The 25,860-nt window shown below is 43.3% G+C and overlaps 1 protein-coding gene across 1 annotated transcript in view; it reads right to left on the reverse strand.

The window, feature by feature from the left end:
- LOC126252285 (mucin-5AC-like) overlaps positions 1-25,860 on the reverse strand; it is a 519,485-nt gene that overhangs the window by 366,881 nt on the left and 126,744 nt on the right. The gene's annotated exons all lie outside the window — the stretch shown is intronic.

A 25,860-nucleotide genomic window follows, 5' to 3' on the forward strand; every position in this document is an offset into this window, starting at 1 on the left:
TCATTAAACGCTGCTCCAGGGAATCGCTTGCTCCATGGAGCCCCCTCTTCTCTGCTCTTCCCACCATTCACCACAACACACAACCGATTTAAATTGTTGGAGGAAAAGTATTTCACAGCCAGGAGTATTCCCTCTCATCGCCTTTCACAACGTACTAGAAACGTTTTCGAAGCTTTATACCTCATCGTTAGTTACTAGTATGTTTCAAAAATCATTTACAACCTATATCTTTGTAATATACAAGGGACGTTCAATAAGTAATGCAGCTCATTTTTTTTTCTCAAAGCAGGTCGGTTTTATTCAGGATTCCAACACACCATATCATTCATCAGTATTTTGGCTATAAAATCCTATTTTTCAACATAAATTCCGTTCAGTGCGACGGTCTTAGCCACAGTTATTGAGAGAGCCTGTGTGCCCACATGGTACCACTCTACTGGTCGACGTCGGCGCCAGCGTCTTGCTGCATCATGCACGTAATGCGTCAACAATTCCGCATGGGCGGTTCTTCGTTGCCCTCTATGGTTTTCCGTTAGGCGGTGAGGAATCCGGCGGGCACACACCTATAAATGCCTAGCTGATGGACGAGTGTGTCAGCAACAGAGTCGTCCAGCTGTGCAGCGAATTGTTTGATTGTGGCCCGTCGATCAACTCGAATGAGTGTGTCCACACTTTCCAACATTGCACCAGTCACAACTGTGTGCGGCCGGCCGGCACCTGGATGAACGGACTGGTTTGCGCGATCTTGTTGCGATGATGACAAATGCCTCGCCCAACGACTCACCGTGCTTCTTCTCAGTGCCAGGTCTTCATCAACATTCTGCAAGTGCCTATGAATATTTGTGATGCTTTGGTCTTCCGCCAAAAGAAGCTCAGTGACAGATCTCTGCTTGGAACGCAGCACCGTTACAGACGCCATTTTGAAGGCTACGTATAGCGCTGCCACCTATCGGAACTTGATGAAACTATAGGGGCTGAAGTGGAAATATTCCACGATACCGCACAACAAATTCTGCATTTTTTTCAAGGGCTGAAGCAGGAATATACCACGATGTCCTACAACAAAGACCGCATTTTTTCAACCACAACTGGTAGAGAAAAAAATTTTTTGCATTATTTATGGAACGCTCCTCGTAGAAGGAATCAGTGTACATAATATGCATATAACTCATACTGAATTGGCTGCACGTGTTGCACGTTACAAGATCAGTATATATGACAATGAAAATAGTGTAGTAGATGTTTTATTTCTCTTATTTTTATTAGTTTTACTTTCGTATCCCGCCTGGATAGGCGGTGCGTGGGTCTGCTCCTGTGAACAGCTACTGTAATATAGGCCGAGAGTGATGGCAGCGAGCAGGAGCAGGAGAGGTGAAGCACTTCGGTACTGACTTTAACTTTAACACTTGTAATAGAATCAAAAACACAAGTAAATATCAAATGCATACATAACTTTGGCTACGACGAGCACGTAGGTGTGAAGCCGTAGTCCATGTCTAATCCTGTGAAGTTAGGATGACTGTTCTGTGTAATCTCAAAACTAACAAATACTCGTTGCTGTCCAAACTTTAACTGAACGTAACTAATACGTAGGTTCAGTAGCAAGCTAGCCCACTCGGTAGTAGAAGCGAATTTTCAGGCCGTCTGCCCTTGATGAAAATGGGCAGAAATCAAGACGGCACTCGCTGAGCTCCACAGTGTCGGCCAGAGGGCGCTGTGGTCGGCGTAGTTCGTCTTCTCTCGTAGTGCCAACTTACGAGAGCGTGCACCTACGTTGTGGCATCGTAACTACCGGCGCGACATTTACATTTTTTATTTTATTTTACATAAATCAAAGCTAGCCGCATTTATCGTGACTAGTTTTGGCCACACACTGGCCAGCTTCATAAACTACAAATGGAAAAATGAGAAATCACTTGCACTAAAATGTTAAAAATTTAGATACCTCGTCTCTTGTACCATTTGTTAGTACAAATTTCGCGCTAATCTTGCAGCCAAATACTATCGGGTTCATCCTCTTTGTTGTGACTGCTGGTGATGAATCTGCACTACACGTTGCGATTAATTCACATTCTTTCCTGAAAGCTCTTCTCGTGTGGAACTAAGGTGTCGTGCAGCTGCAGGAGAAAAGGAAGAGAATAAGGTCGAAACTTTAGCCGGTGGCTGGAAATTCCTGACCGCTGGCATTCTGCGGGTCTGCTCACACTGCTGGCGGAAGTGAAAGGTGGCTGAGCCGCTCAACAAACCACCCGCGACCTGTTTGCGCCGCTCAGAAGCAGCGCCAGTGCTGTCCATGTCAGGACTAAGAGCGGAAAGCTGTACCCATTCGGACGACTAATCACACTCCACCGTCAAATAACCTGAAAGAAATTATTAGAAAAGACCTATGCTGTTACGAAAGACTACCATCTGACGCAATTTATGAGGTATCTGTTACAAAATAGACGCTTCTTTATTACTCTACAAAACAAAAGAAGTCGATGGAGGATACAGAATAATGGCATTCCACAAGCAAGTGTGTTAGCCCCATTGTTATATAATATCTATACCAATGACCAACCAATTGAACCTGGCACAAGATCTTTCATCTATGCACATGATACAGCAGCTGCTGCCCAAGGAAGAACCTTTGAGGAGGCGGAAGAAAAACTAACTACAGGTCTTCAAACACTGTCTGCCTATTATGATCAGAATTCAAATCCCTCTAAAACAGAAGTGTGTGCTTTCCATTTACGGCACAGAGAGATTAGAAGGAACCTAAACATAAACTGGAGAGGACAACAACTGACCAAGTGCGATACCCCAAAATACCTGGGAGTAAAGCTAGAGCGTTCCCTCAACTTCAAAGTCCACTGCAAGGACCCAAAAATTAAATTATCTGCTAGGAACAACATCATTCGGAAACTGACAGGTGACAATGGGGACGCACAACCAGATGTTCTTCGCACATCTGCATTGTCCTTATACTTCTCCGCTGCTGAATATGCAGCACCCGTGTGGCAGAACTCCAACCATGCCAAACAAGTGTACATTGCCCTTAATGAAACAGAAAGCATTGTCACTGGCTGCTTGCGGGCAACTCCTATTAATAAATTATATCATCTCATGGGCATAGCACTTCCACATACCAGAAGAAGAACAGCAGTAGAAAAAGAGAAGCGGAAACAGGAGACAGATCCAGTGTTGTTGGGATGTGAATACCAACATCCAGGATTAAGATCAAGAAAGAGTTTCCTCTGTTCAACAGAACCACTTTTAATGTGACCTGCGAATCGTCGAATACAGCTTAGGTGTAACTCACTATCAGAGAAATACTGGAACAACCCTAAAGAAGAGATTGCTAAAAGACGTACCCTCCCATATAAAACATGGAAGGTCCTCAACAGGCTGAGAACTGGTGTATCCCGATGCAAGGTCAATTTAAAGAAATGGGGTTTCTCTCCAGGAGATGAACTATGCGAATGTGGCGAACAGCAAGATCATCAACACCTGCTCAACTGTAGAGATCTCTCAGCCCCATGCCCGATGGACGATCTGGTTATCGCCAATGATACAGCAGTTCAAATGGCGGAATTTTGGATGTCATATGGAATTTAATCATGTACTGATAGTGTTTGTAAATTGCTGTCTATCGGACCTCTCTCTCTCTCTCTCTCTCTCTCTCTCTCTATATATATATATATATATATATATATATATATATATATATATACCAGACTGTAGAGCCGGCCGAAGTGGCCGCGCGGTTCTGGCGCTGCAGCCTGGAACCGCGAGACCGCTACGGTCGCAGGTTCAAATCCTGCCTCGGGCATGGATGTGTGTGATGTCCTTAGGTTAGTTAGGTTTAACTAGTTCTAAGTTCTAGGGGACTAATGACCTCAGCAGTTGAGTCCCATAGTGCTCAGAGCCATTTGAACCATTTTTGAACCAGACTGTAGCGCCTAGAACCACTCGGTCACTCCAGCCGGCTGTGTGTGTGTGTGTATGTGTTTTATGTTCTGGACACGAGTAAATAAAAATTTGTCTAGGGTACCGACAAGCTGAACATTGTCCGGTTTTTCGTAATTTGTGACGAACACTGGGTAAAAAGTGTGTTACAAGCGAAAACGACTATTATGTTCTTATATCGCACCAAACAGCATATTACTTAATCTGCCAAGAGAGTTTGCCGCTTTCACTTCGAAACGTATATTAAAGGTTTCACATAATATTGACCACAAAAAGATCTGGTCAATGTGTTTGCAGTGTTCCGAGTTTAGCACTCGTAATGTTCGCAAAAACTATTTAAAACATTAAGGAAAATACCTGCAGCTTACTCGACAGCGTAAGTCGAGCATACAGCCAGAAAGTCAGTACAATCCACTGGGCGAAGACTGTGTAGAAGTAATTGAAGCAGCTCATGTGTTGTTGTACAGTGTTTGAAAGTAGAGCGCGTGGAGACGATACAACATCCACTGGTGCACAAATAAAATACAAAATATGACGTAAAATGACCGAAGACGCTGGCGGGGAGAGAATAAACAACCTTTTTATTAAAAAATGACTTTTCAAAGAAATAACTTTCTTATTATGTGTTCATTTAACCGCGCTGTAGAACAACGGCAGTTCTTCGCGACTATCAAATTTACGTCACACCTGTTCGTTAAAAGGAATTAAGCACAGTGCTATAAACGCGTAGAGTTAAAAAATATTATGTAGTATATCAACAACTGTGATGACGTAGATAGTAAAATATATAAATTCCAGAATCTTAGACCGTACAGCAGATTTTGAAAAACAAGTAACAGGAATGTACAGAACTGAAGTTTAATGAAAATGTCCTGCTTGCCTTAATGTATGAACCCCAGGCGAACGGAAGAAAGCAAAATACAAGTAGCAGAAATGTGCCAAAATGAACAATTTTGGACTAATCTAAAGAGATTCTACAACGCAGGTGTCTGTAAAGCACTAATATTATAACCAGTGGTTGGACGCGTTAGTGAATATAATGAAAAATGGAAGGGAGAATACCAGTTAGAGCTTGGAAATACAAACTGAATGCAAATGACGCAGTGTACGTTCTTTCTGATAAATGGAAATGCCGTGTGGCTAGGGCCTCCCGTCACGTATTAATTCACAATTGGTTATTACAAAACTTGGGGAGCGAAACAGTTAAAGATACATAGAGGTAAAAAAAAAAAAAAAAAAAAAGAAGGGAGAGGTGCTACAGACTTATGCCGCACGTTGTTTTGAAGCCACAATGGGCGGTGCATTCTGCTATCTTAAATAGCCCAAAACATAAGAAGATGCCGTTTATCATTGCTTCTAGTTCATTATTTCTGTTGTGTGAAGCAACAACTGTTTTAAATACTAAAAATTACAATGCTTGCAAGAATAACGTAGCGTCAGGAAGGCAACTTCAAACGTTTTTCTTTTCGTGAACGCATAGTTGCTCTAGTGATACGACACATTTGGCCTCATTAAGGTAACTTGTTTTTTGTTGATATATTCCGAATAACCAAGAAGACAAGGAAGTGACGTGAAAATCAAGCTTCCGTAATCCATTTAATTCCATTTTTATTGTATTTATGACGATAGCAAATGAACCTGGAATTCACAAACCAATGCTTGTTTGCTTACTGGTACAGCTTCTTGTTCGTTAGATTTTCAGTTTTCAACTCGTATGCACAGTATTTTTAATGTTCACGTTTGCAAAATACTTACCTACGTGTTCTATGCTAGCGCACTTTGACATTTCAATAATCGTTCACTTTGCTGACACGCACAAGGTACGATCGCTTGCCTTGTTTCTTTCCTCATTGCTGAGGAAAGAAACAAGGCAAGCGATCGTACCTTGTGCGTGTCAGCAAAGTGAACGATTATTGAAATGTCAAAGGAACAGAAGTGCATAGAGGTATACTTCCATGCAGAATAGAGTTCTTGTTTTAAGAAGATGTCAGTGCGTTAGTTTCACTATAATTTACACATCTTCTCACTTTGAAATTTTTCCTATGATGTGTCATTCAGTGTGTGACCATTAATAATTTTCTGGGTAAAAAAACGATTTAACGTTTTAAACACTTCCAGCATTTTGCAATAATATAAATGTGATTAAAGGAATGCTCTCAAACGCTTTAACACGTATGTAAGTAATTATTTTTAGTAATGATAGCCTAACCGGTGTGACATGGCCGGCCGGTGTGGACGAGCGGTTCTAGGCGCTACAGTCTGGAACCGCGCGGCCGCTACGGGCGCAGGTTCGAATCCTGCCTCGGGCATGGATGTGTGTGATGTCCTTAGGTTAGTTAGGTTTAAGCGGTTCTAGGTTCTAGGGGACTGATGACCTCAGATGTTAAGTCCCATAGTGCTCAGAGCCATTTGAACCACTTTTTGTGTAAAATATGGACCTACCTTTCCGACAGTAGCCTATTTTCTTCTTTTCCCGAAATACGTCTCGTCACTAACTCTGTATCTGTCAGTTTTTTAGGAATAACCAAACATATCGCAATTGGAATGTAGGTCTACTTTGATCATCTGCTTCGTTTTATTTCTGAATTTCATTTTGAGGTTTTCAAGGTATATAAGCTTACACCATGCTTTGCGACACACCAATAGTAAGTTAGTTTCATGTTCTGTGTGTAATTTCGCACGCTAAATCGTGGTGTCATCTTGTATTAACTTTTTTTTTTAAATATGCCTCCATGCTAATCATTTATTAGTTTCTGTGGCCGGTCGAAGTGGCCAGCGGTTCTAGGCGCTTCAGACTGGAACCGCGCGGCCGCTACGGTCGCAGGTTCGAATCCTGCCTCGGGCATGGATGTATGTGATGTCCTTAAGTTAGTTAGGTTTAAGTAGTTCTACGTTGTAGGGGACTGATGACCACAGCAGTTAAGTCCCATAGTGCTCAGAGTCATTTGAACCAAGTTTCTGTGTTTTTTAATGTAAGACAGATTTTAGTAATTTCTATGCATCACCACTTTACAGTAACAGATAGTCTTCTGCGGAATAGGAGGAGCTGTCAAAGACAAACGTTTCCAGTTTACTCTGGTGTCTGCCAGGCATTTTATATCACTGGGTAAGTGGTCAAAAGTTTTAATTGCAGCATTGTGAACCCCTTTTCGTGCTACAGACAAGCTTAATGTGGTGTAATGGCTGTCTTTTTTTAATTATGCTATTGTCATTATGTACATCAAATTGATAAGTCTTCGACCAAAGCCTTTTTCACAAAGGAAGCAAAGAACGCACACATACAAACACACACACACACACACACACATTCACACATTCACACATAAAAAGCTCACACAAACATGACCGCTGTCTCCGCCTATTCTAGCCAGAATCTTTCTTAAAGAAGGAGGAACTATGAATAAGGAGTAATTATTGGTGGGAGGAATTTAGGGCGTGAGATGCTGCACCAAACATTTGCGCGGTCACGTGGCCGTGTGTTGTGCGGGTACGAGACCATTTGATACATTGTGGCTCGGATGTCGGAGCGTTTGCTATTTGGAAATACACAGTAGAGAATAAAAGTAAACAACGCAACCATAATTCATGCAAACAAAAAAAAAATATTCCTTGAATGGCTCCACTTACTAATGAAATATGATTCCTTTAAATTTTAGATTGCGATCGAATCGATTAGTACACCCGCAAACGACGCAAGCTGTCATTTTTTTATTAAACTTCTACGTCTCCAAACAGTCTAAAAATCAGAAGCTGTTTGGGATACGACCAAAAAAGCGATAGATATCCCCAACGATCGAAACCGGGCACGGGCAAGTCACAGTGATACCACGGGGAAGTATCACCGAGGTAAACCATGGAGATATAAAAGCTGTGAACCTAACGTTTTGGGCTATGTAAGATGGCGGACGTCAGCTTCAAGTTTGTAAAGTAACGAAAACTCCCTTCGGTTTTTTACCTCAGTGTAAAGATGGGAATGATTATTGCGAAACATAGACTGGGTTTTGTGATGTCCACAGAATAACTATTATTGTGGTAGAAGTCTTTTAACGTTATTGACGGAGACACAAGAGTGTTCAGAAAGAATGATCTATAAACTTTTGAACAAGATAAAGAATGTACAATAAAGAGCTGCTAATGAGTTCACGTTAGTCACACTTACGGGAAAGGAAGGGAGGAAAATTAAAATTTAAATTCACATCGACTACGATGTCACTAAAAAAAAAAAAAAAAAAAAAAAGTTCAAATGGCTCTGAGCACTATGCGACTTAGCTTCTGAGGTCATCAGTCGCCTAGAACTTAGAACTAAGTAAACCTAACTAACCTAAGGACATCACACACATCCTTTCCCGAGGCAGGATTCGAACCTGCGACCTTAGCGGTCGCTCGGTTCCAGACTGTGGCGCCTAGAACCGCACGGCTACTCCGGCCGGTGATGTCACTACAGACGGAACAAAAGCTCGGATCGCAAAGGGAATTAAACTGTGCTTTTTCAAAGGAACTAACCCGGAATTAGCCTTAAGTGATTTAGGGAAATCACGGAAAACCAAATTTTGTGTGTCCGGACAGGAATCTGAACCGCCGTCATCCTAAATCAGAGTCAACGTCTGGCCACCGCTCCACCTCGCTCGGTATTTACCAGAAGAACTGATGCAATGAAGTTACTAAAAAAAGTAATAAAGAGCTGTTTATTATCAAGAATCATGAGGCTTCTTGTATTAAATGAGTAGAAAAATTACGTACAAACATTTTCTAGCGACGCCAACAAGTTTACCGCTGTATAACGCTGATACGTTTTCCCACACTTCCACCCGTAACGCACATTCAAGACAAAATGAAAGAACGGTTGCAGATATTTCCTTGTCAGTCTGTTGTATTGTGGAAGTACAGACGAATCGTTGCAGCTCACAGTTAAGTATCCCCGGTTAGTAAGGCGCATAGAGGAAAGCGGCACAGATGGTGAAAATTATGAGGAGCGTAAAAGATCTAGTAGCCACAGGCAGATGCAAGAGCCACAAAAAACAGAACGACCCTATGTAAACGTAAAAGAGAGAAAATACAGACTGCCAATGTTTAGACCATTGCTTTCTAATTACAGGGGCTGGTGCTTGTTGCATGTCGTGTCAGCAGTTTGTAAGCTCAAGCGAAGTGGGAAAGTGAAGCGAACTTGTGTGTGTGTGTGTGTGTGTGTGTGTGTGTGTGTGGCGTGTTTGGCGTGTCTGGCGTGTTTTAACAGAACCTAAAGTAGTTGTTAATGATCGCTAGTAATTATGAGGTGCAATGTCCGACTTAAGAGCACATTCCGAACATAACTATCACCACAGCAGTCCATAATTACCTCTCAGCCCAATATTTTTAAAATAAGTCATATAAGTACAGATGCAATTTTCTCTAGAAGCCGGTACCCGTGTCATCTTTCATCCCTTTCACGGTTGCGCACTCAGAATATCATCTTTCTAACCTCAGTCTTTGCACCGTGCAAGTATCAGTTATAATCACGGTCATACATGCATTCATCCATTCTTTCTGCGTGAATGTTCATGGGGTATTGTTTGCTCTACGACAATGTGACAGCTTGTTCAGAACGGGATATAGACATACACGCTGCTTCTTTGGGCAATCAAATCTTGCCTCATCCACCGTATTCGACACCGAGTGTTTTCTTCCCCTTTCCTCAAAAGAATAAACCATTGCGTGGCTGTCATTTCCAGACTGACGATGAGGTTATTTTCGAGGTGGAACATTTCCTGAGGAGTCAAAGTACACTAACGAAAAAGTCACAATATCGAAAAGGAGTTTTACAACAGCGTTTTCCTACATCTGAAAGATAATGTCTGACAAATTTTGGGCCATTCGTGCACCCAGATTCGTCGTTGAGTACACCATCGCAGGCACTCCTGTCTGTGATGCAGCGTCAAGGAGTCGACGTTGCTGCAAACGTCGTCGAACTGTTAATGCAGATGGTTGTTGTCTTGCAAACGTCCCCATCTGTTGACTCAGGGATCGAGACGTGGCTGCACGATCCGTTACAGCCATGCGGATAAGATGCTTGTCATCTCGACTGCTAGTGATACGAGGCCGTTGGGATCCAGCACGGCGTTCCGTTATTACCCTCCTGAACCCACCGATTCCATATTCTGCTAACAGTCACTGGATTTCGTCCAACGCGAGCAGCAATGTCGCGATACGATAAACCGCAATCGCGATAGGCTACACCAGTTATTACTGTACCAGCATTTAACATTTACAATGGTTTATCTCGTGCTTACATTAATCTGTGATCTTGCAATGTTAATCACTTAAATATGTTGCCTAGACAAATGTATTCCAGAAATTTCATTACTCTACATTAATTTTTTTATGTTGCGATTTTTTTTTGTCAGAGTATATACTTCTAGAACCACAATCTTCGCCAAGACATCCATTCTTGGGGAAAAATTTGTAATCTCTGTTTTAATGTATCAGAATTACGGTTTCGTGAAGCGACGACCATTTTCAGATCATTATCGCAGTTACAGAATGAATTGCCTTAATGGAAATATTTACTGTTTCATTGTCATACATAGCGAAAACTATGTGACAATGAAATTGATAGTGTTTCCGTTAAGATAATTCACGCTGTAACTAATAGAATGGTCCCAAGGGGGGCTTTGTTAGTCAAACCGGTAATTTTGACACAATAAACTAGTGATCGACAAACTGAAAATAAATTTTCTGAAAATAACCATCTCGGATCATTCTGTACTGAGAAGTATGTCCAATTTTGAGAAATAATGTGTCGTACTGAAGGGTCAACGTGTAGAAAAGAACCAGTATCTAGCTGCATGGTCGCAGATTCATTATTTCCAGACGATAATCTAAACTTTATGACAAACATCGGATATTCCGTCGGCATTTGCACAAACATAAATATATTAATTACACAGTATTAACGGTCCACAAAAATATTTTATATTCTGTTATGGACCGGCTTTAGATCTTTTAGACGTCGTCAACCAACTTAAGCGAGGGCTTATAACTGTACAGGGAATGTTATTTCTAAAGATGTGTGACGTACGAAAAGCGCAAAATTGGAATGCTTCAATTTGACATGAGTGCAAAATAAGAAATATAATGTAATGCTGATTGTTTTAGGCGCTAAAGGTATGAGTATAGATCCGTAAACCAAATGTCTGACTGGCCTAAACAAAAAGAAGTAAATTGTAATACCATCATTTTCCATGGGTACTGAAAATTCTGGCTATTACTAAATGTCACTCAAAGATTCCTGACTTAATCCTTAATGATCGATTACAGTTTCATTATTCATTTATACTAAAGCAGCAGCATTTTCTCACTGTAAGATGACACACTTGTAAAATATGATGTACAGGACATAAAATCCCGTCTGATGCCTGAGATCATTTTTATGTCAATAATTGGCAACCAGTGCTGTACAACCGCAATAAAGTCATGAGGTGTTCAATTGACTCTTTTATTAGAACATGTTACGCGCTTCGGGATTACACCCATCTTCAGACATCACAAACTTCAACTCCTTCCTAACCAACCAGATGTGCAGCCTTGACACGTCAAAGAAAGTGTCCAATAACATATGACTATAACTGCGACACAAGCAGTCTTGAAGCAGAGCGTATACTGCGTATCGCAAGCAGCGCTCCTCGTACGTATTGTGGTCTGTGAGTGGCAGTGCCGTAACCGCTATCCGGAGGGTCAGACAGCGACCGCGCGCAGGTCGCCTGTCGTGATGTGGCCGTGACCGCCGTCGTGATTCGTACTCCCACCTCCGCCCCCGCCACGGCCCCCACGACCACTTGCAGGCGCATCCTCGCCATGGGTCGCCTACCTCACTCCAGTAGTGGAGGCTGTTGACCCAACCAGTAGCTCAGTGTCTCCCTGGGCCCGCCTTAGCGTCCGTTGACAGTGGCTTCCTTAGCTTCTAGCAAAAGCATACAGTACGATGGCAGACAAAAGCTGTGTGCCTGACCGAGATTCGAACTCGCGTCCTTTGAATTTGGAACGTAGGAAACGAGGTACTGGCGGAAGTAAAGCTGTGAGGACGGATAGTGAGTCGTGCTGTGTAACTCAGTCGCTAGAGCACTTACCCGTGACAGGCAATAGTCCCGAGTTAGAGTCTCAGTCCGGCACACAGTTTTCAGTTGGCAGGAAGTTTCATACCAGCGCATACTCCGCTGCAGAGTGAAAATTTCATCCTGGAAACAATATGCTGTCCGAAGCGATTTGAGACCCTGTATATCCATCTTCTCATAGATCATGGGACGAAAGCTATAATCTACAGTGTGATCAGAAACAGTCTGAGACGCTTGTAAGGAAGCTGCAGGGTAGATTGCGCTGAGAAATAATTGTTAAAAAGCTCGATACGTTGCGCCGTTTCCGAGTTAATTACGAGTAGCACTGAAGTTAGCCGATCAGGCCGTTGTAAGCGCAAATTCAAGCGGCCCACCAGATACAGCGTCGCCAAACGCGTTCTTCTTTTGGTTTCCTAAAACCGAACAAGAGAGCGATACAAAAATTGGACATAGGACGGTAGCTTACTACTTACTTACTTACCCGAGCCAAAGGCTGAGCAATCTCGTGCTCTACACCTAAGCCTGTGGTGGTCCACCTGATCCGAACAGCCCATCTGTTGTGGTGGGCGGCAGATGGTATGGATTTTAAAAAAATTTTCATTAGTTTTTCCCCTCTAAAATTCGATGTAAAGCATTTGGTAAGTAACTATAATTATATTGCTTAATTTGCTGTAAATCTGCTTCATTAATTTTATGAAGTTACTTTCCTGCTTTGTAAATCACCATTACCGTGGAACTATTGGGTGATTGGAAAATTTTACGACTAACAAAAATATAAAAGTGTGCGATAGGTGCCGCGGTGGTCTAGCGGTTCTAGGCGCTCAGTCCGGAACCGCGCGACTGCTACGGTCGCAGGTTCGAATCCTGCCTCGGGCATGGATGTGTGTGATGTCCTTAGGTTAGTTAGGTTTAAGTAGTTCTCAATCTAGGGGACTGATGACTACAGATGTTAAGTCCCATAGTGCTCAGAGCCATTTGAATCATTTTTTTGTGCGATAGTTAGAGCAGGTTGACTACCCTTGATTTACGCTGTGAGAACAGATGACATTAATTGTATCTAGCGTGCCGCTTGAATCTGCGCCCGCAGTTACCGGATTGGCTAATTCAACGTTAATTATCTCGCAAACCGCGCAATTTTTTAACAATTATTTCTCAGTACATCCTACCCTGCAACACCGTTACAAGTTTTTAATACTGTTTCTGATCACCCTGCATATCTTTGTGTAGCAGGGAAGACATCTTCAGTTGCGTTTATAGGTCTCATTTCCGTCTGCCACCGTGGCTGAGTGGTTTGCGCGGCTAACTGCCATGCAGAAGACCCGTGTTCGATTTTCAGTACTGCCAGGAATATTTCCCTGGTGGAAGAACTAGAACGGGATACACTCGAGCTTGTAACGCCAACTGAAGAACTACCTGACCGAGTACCAGCCGCTCCCGGTCACGAAAACTCACAATGGTCAGAAGAGCGGTGTACTGATCCTACGCCCCCCCATACCGCGTTCAATGACACCATTTATGAAGGATGACACGGCGGTCGGTCGGCGCCGGTGGGCCGCCAAGGCCTGTTTATATGCTGTAGATTTTAGTGTTACGTTACACCATCTTCGGAGGTCTCTATGATATCTGACGATCACTTGGATTCCGGGATATAACCATTATACATCTCATAGGGGGAAAAGAAAATCGACGTCCGCTATGCTGAATCTCCTTTCCTGCTTACAGTTTTCATCAGGATGACGTGAACTGACATCATAGGCATATCATGTGAATGAGTACTCAGTACCCTGCATGAAAAACCAGTGTGAGCAATGGGTGGCTCAACTATTGAATGGATCGAGATTTTTTGTGACCTTTCTGTCGTTGCATGGGTTTTCCAGCAGTACTGAAATTTTAGTTCTTCTCGACTGTCTTTCTCCATAACGACCTTAATGATAATTAGTCTCCGTTTTATTATTATTATTCGTATGAATGTGACGTAGGTTAGCAAGCTAAGAGCTGGGAGTGATAAGGTGCCAGGTCGCAAAAACATAACACTCCAATCACAGAAAGACCAATTTATTTTGAAAGCTACCCCAAATATTTGGTTTATTTTTTCCTGAACACGTGAGGTGTGACAAACTCAGATGAGCGCAAGCAAAGCGAAGTATACATTTACAATCAGAAATTCAACAATTTAGCGTATTCACGGCACTCGGGCGGTTCTGTTTCAACATGAATTAAAGAAAGTACATCGTGAAATCAGGTATTACTAGAAGAGAGAGAAAAACGTTCCAATTAATAAATGGTCAAAAACTGGTTCAAATGGCTCTCAGCACTATGGGACTTAACATCTGTGGTCATCAGTCCCCTAGAACTTAGAACTACTTAAACCTAACTAACCTAAGGGCATCACGCACATCCATGCCCGAGGCAGGATTCGAACCTGCGACCGTAGCAGTCGCGCGGTTCCGGACTGAGCGCCTAGAACCGCTAGACCACCGCGGCTGGCAATAAATGGTCAATAACAAGAAATCCAACATAAATAAACATTTAGTTACCAGCTCAGAACATGCAATGAGGCACTATAAAAAAACTGTTAAATAAATGGGCAAAGATCCGAATAGCAGTCTGTACGGTTCTACACATTAAGGAGCTCACCAAACAACGTCGTACGGTTCAGCAATTCCGCTTTGCCCGTGATTTCTGAAGATAAAAAAAAGTTCCACGGCCGCCTTCAACCAAATCTGGGCGACGTGCTTCTCTGGCCTGGAAGCTGATAGAATAGGAGCACAGGCTCGCTCAAAATGACACTCGATTTCGGGAGTTTCTCATTGCGTCTATGCTTTACGTGGCTGCCAGCACTTGTCCTCGGAAGGCCATCCTGCCGTTATTGGTGGTCTACAACTGAGGGCGAGCTCACGCTGACCGCCGTTAAGTCGGCGTGGCAGAGAGCGTGCACGTCCCATGGTAAGACAAGAAGCAGGTGACAAAGGGATGCCATAAAGGCAGCGAAGAGGGAAGTGACCATGGTGAATAATTTGCGTAGCCTGCAGATGAAGTTTTAATGCAGAGAAAATTAGAAACCAGTATTCCTTCATTTATTAATCCGTTTTTACGCCTTTCGGCGTTAGCCATCGTCAGAATCCTGGTCCAGGTAAAACCTAGAGGATTACATAGTTACATGGTTGACTTGCAACGACCATGGGTTTCATCCGAACCAGGATCCTGATGACGGCTAACGCTGAAACGCGTAAAAATCGACTAATAAATGAAGGAATACTGGTTTCTAATTTTCTCTTCATTATAATTTCTTCATCTGGGACCAGTTCAGCAAACTGAAGACTACGCAAATTGAAACGAAGCAGTTGGTTGCTCAGCTACAGGCAAGGCAGTTTTGCCACGGCTTCGATTACATATCGAAATGGCACCCGGGTCAGAATGAGTACATCAGCTGTATTTAAGTTTCTTGCTTTATTTGTTGAAGGGATCACAAGCGCTTCAGAAAAACTAGTAAAAGCTGGCATTCCCTGATCTGAAGATGAATATAAGAAGACAATTTCCTGTTCGAGAATGGTTGGTTGGTTAGGATATACCACGGTTTCGATTACATACCGAAACAGCGCTCGGATGTGAATGAGTACATCAGCTGTATTTAAGGTTCAAATGGTTCAAATGGCTCTAAGCACTATGGGACTTAACATCTGAGGTCATCAGTCCCCTAGACTTAGAACTAGTTAAACCTGACTAACCTAAGGACATCACACACATCCATGTTCGAGGCAGGATTTGAAACCTGCGACAGTAGCAGCAGCGCGGTTCCGGACTGAAGCGCCTAGAACCGCTCGGCCACAGCGGCTGGTTGTATTTAAGGTTCTTGCTTTATTTGTTGAAGGAATCATACACACTTGAAAAAAAAAAAAAAATAAAACTGGCATTCCCCAGTCTATCTGTGATGAGTATACGAAGACAAGTTCGTGTTCGAGAATTGTTGGTTAGTTGGAGAGGGGACGAAACAGTGAGGTCAGCGGCCCCATGGGATTAGGGAAGGAAGGATGGGGACGGAAGTCGGCCGTGCCCTTTCAGAGGAACCATCCCGGCATTTTCCTGATGCGACTCAGGGAAATCACGAAACCCTAAATCAGGATGGCCGGACGCGGGTTTGAACGGTCGTCCTCCCGAATGCGAGTTCAGTGTGCTAAGCGCTGCGCCACCTCATTCGGTTCGAGAGAGAGATGTGCCGTCAGAGCTTAAGATAGGGAGGCAGTACGGACCATCAGCAAACGGCTGCTGGAAACTTGACAACGAACAAGGCTGGCAGATACCATTCGGTCGACGTCGTTACCGAAACCTTAGAGTTATTCTCTTCTGTTGTTCCATCGTAAGAAGCGAGGAGGAGGGCGTGCGTTTATTTAAGAGAAAGGGCCAGGGAAAGGGACCCTTAATTGAAAGACCGGGACTGGAGACGGCGCTGGAGCGTCCAGGAAGTGCCAGCTGCTGTCTGGAGAAGCCTGCCGGGCAGCTTTCGACACAGTCCAGCCGGTTCACGCGGTACGCAGTAGCGAGCGGTTATACCCGCGTAGCCCTGTGTGCTGAGGCAGGCGCTGTAGCCCTACGTCTGCCGTGTCCGGCCAGCGTCCGGCGAAAGTGGACTGCGGGCCGAGCGGTTCAGACGTGGGTGCAGCCGCCTTACGCAACCAGCGAGTCGCGGGTTCAACTCCGGGAGCGCTCACAGCTTTCTTCCCGGGTCACAGTGTGCTCCCGCCGTCCGCTGGGGTCCCCCCAGTGAGGCAGACGCTGGTGCGCAGACTTATTTTTTCCCCCCTGCTTTCACACAGCGGTTTGCAGCTTGTACCCAAATGTACCAGGACCGCCTGTGTTTCCGGCGAAAGTTGCCCGGCCGTCCGACATAAATTGCTTTGGCGGGAGAGACCACACGCATCAGAAGGTCACGGAGCTTCTTCCTGCCGCCGTCGAAAACAGGTGGAAGAAACGCGCTTTCAAAAGTCTTTGCAGAGTTGCACTGAAACATCAACGCTATCACTCGCACTGGTGCTACTAATTACATACCACAATTACGGTGTCTGCCATAGGAGCAGAAAGCTACACATGAAAGCGATTTTTTTGAGAACATGCCACTATTTGATAATTACAGGACATACTGAATCGAATGAACAATCTGGTCAGCACAGAATATGGACTGAGAGTAAATTGAAGAAAGACGAAAGTAATGAGGAGTAGCAGAAATGAAATTAGTAAGAAACGTATATCAGAATTATGGAACACGAAGAAGAAGTGAAGAAATTCTGCTACCTTTGAAGATAATGTATGATGGACGAAGCAAGAAGGACGCACCTGCGGATGGGCTATCGCACTGGATTCATTTTCCTTGAGTCGGGTTGCCCACATGTGTAACAAAAAATTTAAAAAAAAGGCTGACAAATCTTTACATTCTTTTTTATAATAAAAATTGAGAGTGGTGATGCCCTTTAGTAATAATAATGTCACTAGATCCTATTCTCTCTATCATTTTATTTAAACCCATAATCTATTCTACAGTTACATTTTAATTGTGTATTAAGTACAGAAATACGTCGAACGTTGAGCTTAAGACAGGTCGTAATTCTCTAGTTCTAGTAGAGTTGCTTTCTCAGAACCGGAGGGAAATACATTCTGGGTAATCAAAGACAGACAAGCAGGCAACATGGGAAAGACATCTATTGTTTGCAAAATTCCGGTTCTTATTTATAGTCCTCAAACACAGTGAAGATAGTGTCTCTAAGTGTTTGGGATCTCAGGAGTTGAACGATGACAACGAGGATCTACAAATTTTATATTTTGCTTAATATTGTTCGTTTATTCACCACCAAATGAGACGTCACTACGCTCAGTCTCATGAGATTTCACATTTGATGCATTATGGAGACATTAAGTAGGTATGCCGAAAGTTACATTAATGATGACGAAATATTCAGAGCTATATCGTCGGTCACTTTGAAAAACCACAACACATATTCGCCGCTAAAACTGGCAGTCTGCATTACGCTGTTAGTGAAAGAGTGGTCAGCTACGCAAATCAGACAGCTGTCTGCAACGGGTTATGAAGCCTGCGATGGCCCGTGAAGGCTGCCAAAGTGCTAGCGGAATGACCCTCCGCATTAGGATCACGTCAGAGGCATTGCTTTCACATCTTTCCTTTCACTTCTTAAAAGCTGCTTGTAAAAAAAAGTAATTTTAAAAATCCAAATGCAAATCCATTCCAGTACATTCATGGAAGGCGTCCGTGCAAAGAACTTTGTGCCACACTTGAGCAAAGTATTGAGTGTCGATAAGTGATTGTATCACAACATACTCATATAGCTTGCGAACTCACCGTAGTGTCGTTCGAGAACACAAACCACGCATGCTATAATGGCGTAGTCTGCTTCGAAACCCTCTGAACAGAGTCCAACGTACCTTTGATATCCGTATCATAGAGACCGACCATTAACTTGATGGTCATCAATAGAGTCAGATATAGGCTATGAACCACTAGCATTTTCCTGTAGTGATTCAGGTATTTTAGCTTAAAGAACAGTAAGTTCGCGAAAATTAACCTACATGAAAATAGGTGTCATCCAATGATAAACACACCTTCAAGTTCTATAACTAATTTAGTATGAATTCGAAGTTCTGTAGTGAAAAATCTACTGTAATATCATTAAGACTGTTACCAGACCGACGATCGTATTGTTTACAGTTCATCACCAGACATTTAACAAGATCGTATAATTAATAGCACTAGCACGTTATTTTATTCGAATGATGTGTTTTGGAATTTCAGTCAGCATTTTGCATACTAGACATCTTATAGTAGCTCTTTTCCGCCATACGTCAGTGCTTTGAAGGAGCATTCCTGTCCTGGTTACGAAAAAAGGCTGTATTGTAATGTCTAGTTAACTGGATTGGTAGGAACTGTTTTACCGTGTCTCTTGCAAGTGTTAGTAGAATAATATGGTCTCGTAGCGATAATCTGGATTCTACAAATTATGGAGAAACGACAGCGATAAGTAGGAAAAACATGAACCAATTGACTCGAAAGTTGAGTGTACTTCAGAAAACTATCACATGCAAAACGCTGAGACAACAATCCAGTTAGCTGCTCTTTATGTAGCAGCAACTGTACGTGTAAGTGTAGGATAGCAAATGGCGGTGCGATAATGAATATATACATTAGACATAACTAGTTTGGTCGTGGAGACATCATTTACCTCACGAACACCGATGGAAACGTACGTGAGTACAGACTGCAGACAAATTTCAGGTAAAGGTGATTAAAGTTTTTTTCTGTTATTCATACGTTGCGGCTACAATTTCTGACTACGTATCGCCGGCCGCGGTGGTCTAGCGGTTCTGGCGCTGCAGTCCGGAGCCGCGGGACTGCTACGGTCGCGGGTTCGAATCCCGCCTCGGGCATGGGTGTGTGTGATGTCCTTAGGTTAGTTAGGTTTAAGTAGTTCTAAGTTCTAGGGGACTTATGACCTAAGATGTTGAGTCCCATAGTGCTCAGAGCCATTTTTGAACTGACTACGTATCAGAACTGATTCAGTCAATGGTGGCCAAGATTTAGGACACCCTTAGCTGAGTGATATGGAACCGTGCCATCCCATCTATCGTGTGCATACGTATACCAGAAGCCTTATTTCGACGAGAATAGCAAGGCCGCATGGAAGTAATAAGCATGTGACTTTCGCAGCTGTGAATTTCCACCGTTTGTCTGCGTGAAAGTGACTGCAGGAGGCAAACTAACAGGTACGCTAGATGTTACATGAATGGAGGGTTGTCTCCCTCATGTAAGGATCTCAGATTAGCTCTCAGTATGGCTGTGTGTGTACTTCGATTAACAGGCACTAGGAATTCATTGTCACTCGTCAAATATCAGTGAAAGGGATTCTACGAACGACGCAGTGTCTGTGCATAGGAGGGGATGTCTTTAAGTGAACGCACAGGCCTATTTTCCAGATAGAAGTGTGGCTGCGCAGGTACGTAGAGATGACGTCATTGGTATTACGTAGGCCGTTATACCTGCGTAATAAGTGATTTCAACCAAAAAGGTGACAAAGCTCAACTGCATAGCAGGTCTACAAGGAAAATGGCGTTCGCTTCCTTTGTAAAGCACAGACACCGTCATGAAGAACGTCACGTATCGCTGTTTGTACTATATTAGTATTTGGGATAATCACATTTTGTATCGACATTACTTGTGCTGTATCAAACCGGCAGAATAATTTCGGAAATATAAAACTTCCAAGTTGAAATAGAGTGTTCTTTTGTGGATTTGTGCTTGCAACGTTCATGAGACCCAGAAAATATTAGACACAGGCTCCCAAGTAGATGCCATTTTCCTTGACTTCCGGAAGGCGTTCGATACAGTTCCGCGCTGTCGCCTGATAAACAAAGTAAGAGCTAAAGACGCGAAATTGAACCGACAGGAAGAAGATGCTGTGATATGCAAATGATCAGTTTTTCAGAGCATTCACACAAGGTTGGCGCCGGTGGCGACACCTACAACGTGCTGACATGAGGAAAGTTTCCAACCGATTTCTCATACACAAACAGCAGTTGACCTGCGTTTCCTGGTGAAACGTTGTTGTGATGCCTCGTGTAAGGAAGAGAAATGCGTACCATCACGTTTCCGACTTTGATAAAGGTCGGATTGTAGCCTATCGCGATCGCGGTTTATCGTATCGCGACATTGCTGCTCGCGTTGGTCGAGATCCAATGACTGTTGGCAGAATATGGAATCGGTGGGTTCAGGAGGGTAGTACGGAACGCCGTGCTGGATCCCAACGGCCTCGTATCACTAGCAGTCGAGATGACAGGCATCTTATCCGCATGGCTGTAACGGATCGTGCAGCCACGTCTCGATCCCTGAGTCAACAGATGGGGACGTTTGCAAGACAACAACCATCTGCACGAACAGTTCGACAACGTTTACAGCAGCATGGACTATCAGCTCGGAGACCATGGCTGCGGTTACCCTTGACGCTGCATCACAGACAGGAGCGCCTGCAGTGGTGTACTCAACGACGAACCTGGGTGCACGAATGGCAAAACGTCATTTTTTCGGATGAATCCAGGTTCTGTTTACAGCATCATGGTGTTCGCATCCGTGTTTGGCGACATCGCGGTGAACGTACATTGGAAGCGTGTATTCGTCATCGCCATACTGGCGTGAAGGTATGGGGTGCCATTGGTTACACGTCTCGGTCACCTCTTGTTCGCATTGACTGGCGTTACATTTCAGATGTGTTACGACCCGTGGCTCTACCCTTCATTCGATCCCTGCGAAACCTTACATTTCAGCAGGATAATGGACGACCGCATGTTGCAGGTCCTGTACGGGCCTTTCTCGATACAGAAAATGTTCGACTGCTGCCCTGGCCAGCACATTCTCCAGATCTCTCATCAATTGAAAACGTCTGGTCAATGGTGGCCGAGCAACTGGCTCGTCACAATACGCCAGTCACTACTCTTGATGAACTGTGATATCGTGTTGAAGCTGCATGGGCAGCTGTACCTGTACACGCCATCCAAGCTCTGTTTGACTCAATGCCCAGGCGTATCAAGGTCGTTATTACGGCCAGAGGTGGTTGTTCTGGGTACTGATTTCTCAGGGTATATGCCCCAAAATTGCGTGAAAATGTAATCACATATGAGTTCTAGTATAATATATTTGTCCAATGAATACCCGTTCATTATCTGCATTTCTTCTTGGTGTAGCAATTTTAATGGCCAGTAGTGTATTTCTATGTTATGTGACATGTAACATCATTTCCACCAACTAAGATACGATTTGTGATGAGTTCTTATAGTCAAAGACGTGAGGGGTGCATATTGGCAGTACTGGTCATGATGCACATGGCCGCAGGTGGATAGGTGAAGGGAACAGGTCGTGGGAGCAACTGGAGCCTTTCACAGGCCTTGCGCAATGGCTGAGTAACCGTGCCGTCAGCGAGGAATGCAGTCCACGAACCGCGAGTGTGTGTGTGTGTGTGTGTGTGTGTGTGTGTGTGTAGGGAGCGGCTAAGGTGGTAACGTATGTGTAGTATCACGGGCAACTCCGAAATGCGTACTTGCTGAGCGAGAGACGCTTTAGCGGCATTCTACATTACGATACTGGACTGTACGTGCCTCACTGTGACAACGGAACCTGCCTGTTAAACCTGCCAACAATTCGCTCTAAGGTGATATCTGCTTCCGCCTTTCACTGATCGCCTCCTGAAGTGCGCGTCTAACCTCCCGACCTTCACTAATGGAACAGGTTCCGTGAGATCGAGCTCATCTTCACAGCTGCGTTACGAAATATCGAAGAGAATCCATTACTGAGTGTCTGCTTCGTTAAGTTTCTACATAGTGCCCTGAGCGTGAATAAAATAATATTTGTCTGCTTCGTTAAGTTTCTACACAGTGCCCTGAGCGTGAATAAAATAATATTTTTTTATTAATGCGTTTAGTCTAGACCGTAAATATTTTATTTTTTTACATGTCACACATTAGTTTCTGCTACTTGGAAATCGTTAGATGACACAACACATTAATAAAGGTCCCAGAATGATCACTGCTATTATATAGATCTTCATTTGGTATGTTTCGTGTATGTGTGTGTGTGTGTGTGTGTGTGTGTGTGTGTGTGTGTGTGTGGGTGGGTGGGTGGGTGAGTGTGTGTGCGAAAAATGGCAGTTTTCGTGCAAAGTGTATCCAACACAATCTTTTCCATTTCTAAACTAAGGAATAGCATCTATAATACTGATTTTTTTTGCCTTATTTTTCTAACTACCTATCGTTCCACAAACTCTCATTAATGTCTTCCTGCCCTCGCTGCAACCTGCACGAAAACTCGGTTCGCGCTGCTCAGAAAACATGAGCTGATATCTCTGAGATCTGGAACCCCAAAGATAAGAGTATTTCCACGCTAAACATGACGAATGCATGAAAAACTGCGACTGCATCTTAGAGAGCATTTTAATTTCATCTATACCTATATTTAACTTTACGTGATTAACATATAGGTGTGGTTGAGTCGAAAACTTCGCTTAAAACTGTTCAAGATCATATTGTTTTTGCCACACAAAATACACCGTAAGATGGTACAGAGGAGTTATCGTCCCAGTACTGAGACGCTGCTGGCCGCTCTGAACCTGATGACTTCCTCAGCCTCAGAGCAAGAAACATCTGCTCTCACATGCCTTGCTGTCGGCCTAGTTATCCTCGACCCATGACACTACGCGCACATACGAGCACATCCCTCGCAGAATGCCAGCAACATTTGTGGAATATCACTGAGTTTCATTCCTCGTTACAGATTTCAAACGTAGTAGTTACAAAGGGCGGAAAAAGTCACATAATCGATCTGTTCTATTACTGTTATGCGCATGCACATGCGTTTCCAGTTTCACAAATTGCTTCAAAGCAAGTTTAGGCTTGATCGTAAGTGCACTGCACCCAAGACCCCATGGATAATCCAGCAAATCTTAGCTTTTGATCAGTTACCGTGAAGAGGTGTACTTGAAGAAAGTAAACTGGTGTGGAGTGTTGTTTCGAGAGATGACTGGATCAGTAATTGGGAAAAAAATATCGACGAACAACTTTAGAGATTGCTTAACGATATTCATATGACCTCAGAAATAGATTTCTAGAAAGGCTGTTATGGAGCTCTCTGAGCGGCCTTATTCATTTTGCTGATAAAAAACCGTCTGCTATGCACTCCGATACTCCCCGTGATAGAGATACTTTAGACAAGGGCCTTCGTATATAAGATTATGATATCCGCTCTTGCCGATAAATTGCAAGTCGATGAGCTGGAACTCTAGAAAAGAAGAAAGTTTCACTAGCCATTTGCAGTGATTGTGTTTACGAGCCGAGCACGACAAATTTCAACACTCCCCCTAAGGTGAAAAGACTCAAAGCCATTCTTGTTTTGATAGGCCATCCCTTCCGTTCTCTGAGAGAAAATTTTCATCTTTAAACACGCGCTAGGCTGAACTACCGTATAACAAAGACACATTTTTTTTAGTGTAACAATGCTGTTCACATAGTGATATCCGCCACTTTCGAATATTTTGAGTATTTAATTGAAGCGAAGCACTCAACCCGCTTCGACAAATTCTTCTCCGTATAGTTCGAGACTCACACAGAGTAGATCTTCCTCACGGTACTTTGTGATTGTGATATGAGATACAGCCGTCCCCGTTCACTTATTTCTGTACTGCAGCAACATTATCTTCAGTGAGTGGAGAGAAGGCTCGTCCCCGAAGCCGGTGACGCTACTAGATGCTTGTGTGGTGGTGCTAGACTCAGAAGTAGTCTGTTCGATCCCCGGTGGCGAGAAATTTTTCGTTAACTATGTGTTTGGCTGGTAAGGGTTGAAGAGGTGGTGGCGGACACATCCTGATCGCCGGACTCTACGTCAAATTCCTAGGTCAAATTTGAAATCTCTTCGATATCACCTGGCGCATAGACATCTTGATAATGTTGTGGTCGTCAAGCTCGATTCACTCTTGGTGTTTCTCAAGAGGAACGGCTTGTGTCTCTACCCGGGGTTTCACACACTCCCTTCTTAGCATCATCATAAACAACACAAATACGACACTAAAATTACACACCTACTCACCACATCAACACTTAGGGGACAGCTCTCACATTTAGCTTTGTATGCAAAGAAAGGAAAAAGTTCGTATTAGGCAGCTGAACCAAGTATTCAGGTCTCTCAGACAACAATGCCATATGTCGATATGCTCTCGTTTTCCGTTTCGAAAATGCCATCTACAGTTGCTTTAAATTACACTGATCGAAACGATGTGCCATTCTGACGAATTCATTGGACAGGAAAATCAAAAGCTTCATATGAAAGCCACACCAATCAGTGTTGAAGTTACATTTCCAACAATCTCTGAAGCTTGTGAATATGGTCAAGCAGTCTCTAAAGTTCTTTCGTCGATACTTCTTTTTTCAGTCTCTGATCCAGTCATCTCTCGAGACAACACTCCACATCAGTTTCCCGTGTTCAAGCACGTCTTGGTGGTAACTGATTAAAAGCTAATACTTACTGGAAGAGCCAGATGTCTTGGGTGCAGTGGATTTACGGTCAAGCCTAAACTTGTGCTGAAGCAGTTCGTAATTAGTTCAGCTATAGCTTCGCATTACAAAACCTTCTTAGTGTACTCAGGATAATGAAGAATGCAATTGAGATCCAAATACGTATGTATGCACACAGTAACCTTTTGCGTTATATATGTGAATCACATTAGAGCCATCGTTATACACTGCAGTACTCAAGCGCCATGAATTACGGTATGAAAAATAATGTATGTCTCTCTCTGTCTTCCGTATTGAATAGTTGATACATATGACAAATGCACTACACTGAGTCGTTTTAGTGTTCATTCAAGGGCCACCGTGGTTGTTGCGCTTTGTTATTTAAAGTTCCTTTGTCCTTTTACTGTGGTAGGTGATGTAGTGGTGTTATTTTCGTCTTGTAGTAAGTAAATCAGTCATAAATTCGAAGTTCTTCACTAGAAACCGTTTTGATGGAGGTGGTATGCAATCGACTTCGTCCGACCTTTCAACTGATTTACCCAGCCAGTTACGGGGGTGTACAGGTTTGCATGGATTCCGAATCACGCGCAACTCTGTATTTTTTACATCAAAAATCTTTGCCAGACTTGACAGAAGTAAGTGACAGATAAAAATGTTAGTACTGACCGGGGGGTGCAAGCCGAGACCTTTGTATTTATAGTCTGACAGTTTTACCACTTAGCCACACATCCTGTACGCAGATGAAAAACCAAAGGTGTAGGCATAATATATT

The sequence above is a fragment of the Schistocerca nitens genome, chromosome 4 (assembly GCF_023898315.1).
Source record: "Schistocerca nitens isolate TAMUIC-IGC-003100 chromosome 4, iqSchNite1.1, whole genome shotgun sequence".
Taxonomy (NCBI): domain Eukaryota; kingdom Metazoa; phylum Arthropoda; class Insecta; order Orthoptera; family Acrididae; genus Schistocerca; species Schistocerca nitens.